This window comes from Pteropus vampyrus, unplaced genomic scaffold (genome assembly GCF_000151845.1).
Source record: "Pteropus vampyrus isolate Shadow unplaced genomic scaffold, Pvam_2.0 Scaffold386, whole genome shotgun sequence".
In the NCBI taxonomy this organism is placed as follows: domain Eukaryota; kingdom Metazoa; phylum Chordata; class Mammalia; order Chiroptera; family Pteropodidae; genus Pteropus; species Pteropus vampyrus.
Genome location: NW_011889167.1, coordinates 195,405 through 198,450, shown reverse-complemented (window position 1 = coordinate 198,450; position 3,046 = coordinate 195,405). Strand labels below are relative to the sequence as shown.

General features: G+C 43.7%; 1 pseudogene; it reads left to right on the top strand.

The window, feature by feature from the left end:
• The first annotated feature begins 1,074 nt into the window (after window positions 1-1,074).
• LOC111731579 lies at window positions 1,075-1,193 on the top strand (annotated as a pseudogene).
• Window positions 1,194-3,046: the final 1,853 nt, after the last annotated feature.

Sequence of the window (3,046 nt, the reverse complement as noted above, 5' to 3'; positions counted from 1 at the left end):
GCGCAGCCTGAGTGACGTCATCACGCGCGTACTTCTCCAGACGCCGCCGCAGGCAGGACCGTCGTCTGAGCCGCTGCCCGCTCCTTTCTGATGGCGCATCGGGTGTCGCACGCGCCTCGCCCGTCCTGCCCCTGGGCCCTCGTCTTTACCGCCGCACCGTGGCGTTTCAGCTCTTCTGCAGGTGGACGCCTACAGCTTACTCCTGGGTCGGCTCATTCACTGCGTGACTGTTCGTAAGGATCGTGCATAGGTCAACACCTCACTTTTACTGATGGTTAGCATCCTGTGCATATGACATAATTACTAAACATTCACCCATTGGAGGACATAAGAATAAGTATGGCGAATACAACTTCTGTCAACATTCATGTACAAGTTTTTCGAGAAAATGAGTTTTCATTTCTCTGTAAAAAATGTCCAAGTGCACAATCGCTTGGTTGTGTGTGCTAAGTCTATTTCAATTTTTAAAAGAACCGCCGCAGTACTTTGCGTAGCGGCTGCCCCGTTTCACTTTTGCCCTGTGATGTGTGAGTGATCCAGTTTCTTCTCATCCGTGTGGGCATTTGGTATTATCAGTATTTTTATTTTAGATATTCTGATAGTGGTGTAGCGGCAGCTCAGTGTGGTTTTACACTGCATTTTCCTCATAGCCAAAGATGTTGATCATCTTTTTACATGTGTGCTTGCCTTCTGTAGAACTTCAGTGAAATACCTGTTCATGGATTTTGGCCATTTTTAACTTTTTTTAAATGTTGAATTTTGAGAGTCCTTTACATATTTGAGATATTAATCCTTTGTCAATTATATGATTTTCAAATATATTCTCTGGGTATATAACTTATATTTTCATCTTCTTAACAGGATCTTTCACAAAGGAAAAGTTTTTAATTTTGATGAGGTCCAGCTTGCCAATTTTTCCTTTTATGGATCATGCTTTTGGTGTCAAGTCTAAGAAGCCTTTTCCTGGCACTATATCCTAATGATTTCCTATGTTTTTTCTAGACTTTTATAGTTTTGCATCTTAAATTTAGCTTCACGTTTAAGTTTACATGTCAAGTTAATGTTTGTATAATAGTCTACGGTCATGCCACCCTGAGCACGCCTGATCTCCTCTGATCTCAGAAACTAAGCAAGGTCGGGCCTGGTTAGTACTTGCATGGGAGACCACCCAGGAAGACCAGCTGCTGTAGGCGTTTAAAAAAAATGTTTGTGTAAATGTTTGTATAAGATAGAGGATTAGACTGACGACCCCCTCTTCCCCCGTGGATGTTGGATTGTTTCTGCATTGTTTGTTGAAAGCCACTATTGATTTGCTTTTGCTCCTCGTAAAACCAATTTCACATATTTGGACGGCCCACTTTCTGGATTCTCTCTTTTGTCCCGTGGTCTGCGTGTCTGTCCCTCTATGAATGTCCTTCTGTGGATTCTGTAGCACTATAGAAAGACAACGTTCGTAGAGTAATTCTTCTCACTATTTTTTCTGTCAAGATTTTCAGTTGTCCTTACTGCATCCCTTCACATATGAATTTATAGAAGAAACTTTTGTATTCACTAAATCTTTGCTGAAATGTTGATAGAAATTGCATTAAACCAGTAGGTAGATCAATTTGGGACCAGTTGACATTTTTATTATGTTGAGTCTCCATAATGTAATATGCGTCTCTCTATTAAGGTCTTCTTTGCTTTCTTAAACTGGCATAATTTAACTTTTAGGGCACAGATCCCGTATACGTTTTCTTAAATGTATCCTTAAGTACATTTTTGGAGTAATTGTAAGTAGTATTGTATTTTTAATTTTATCTGCACATTTATTGGCAGTATATGAGTTTCTTGTGTTGACCTTGTGTCCCGCTGCCTTGCTAAATGCACTTATTACTTCGAGGGGACTTTTGTAGACTTCCTAAGATTTACTACGTGGACATTCATGGCACCTGCAAGTGGAAATGGTTTTTTTTTTCCTTCGAAGCTTTGTGCCTTTTGTCTTTCTCGCCGCATCACTCTGACTGGAACTTCCAGGCCCGCGTTGTGTCGCAGCGGTGCGAGCAGACTCTTCACCTTGTGTGCAGTCTTGGGGAGAAAGCGTTCGGTCATCGGCCATTCAGTAGGTCGTGAGCTGTGTTTCACAGTGTTTTTATCTTTTCATCGTGAATGGGTGTAGAATTTTGTCAAATACTTTTCCCAAATGAGTTTGTATATGTGGTAATATGATTGTTCTTCTTCATCCTGTCGGCGTGGTGAATTACACGGGAAGATTTTCTGATACTGACCAGGTTCCCTGGCATTGACGTTGTAGCACCGCATGTCGTGCAGAGACCTTTCTTCCACTCAGCGCTCTGTAGCCTCCCGCTTTAAATGTAACCATCTGAAGTGTTTCGTCTGCGTCCCATCGGATGGCGCTGCCATGTTCACCGTAAACACAGCGCGGTCACGGACGCGGCCACCTTCGTCCTCCCGCAGCGCGTGGTTCTTTCCTTCCCGAAGGTCCCTCCCTGCCTCCCCTTACCTCCGGCTTCTGTTTGGCAGGCTTCTTTGAGCCCCTCTTCAAGGGTGGGTCTGATGGCTCACGATTTCTCTGAGTTCTCCTTCACCCGAGGATGTCTTTATTTCCCCTTAGTTTCTATTTGCTACTGACAGTTCTTTTCCTTAAGCTCTTGAAAGCGGTGCCGCTTCTGGCCCTCGTGGCTTTGGATGAGGGGTGCACCGGCATCGGATTCGCTGCTCCTCTGGAGGTGTGCATCGTTTCTCTGGCTGCTCGTTACTGTATTTTCCTTGTCTTTAGTTTTCACAAGGCTACGGTGGTGGTTCTTAGCGTGGGCTTCTGTGGATTTACCCTCTGTTGGCTTGGCTCAGGTTCCTGAATCTGTGTGCAGGTTTATGTCCACTGCCAAATTTGGGACGTTTAAGGCCATTGTTGTTCGAATACTTCCTCAGTGATGTACTTTCTTCTCTCCTTCGAGAACTCCTATGCCAAAACTTTAGATCTTTTGTTATTGCCCCGCAGATCTATTAGTAAAACAGTCTACAACTTACGAGTTCAGTACTTGCT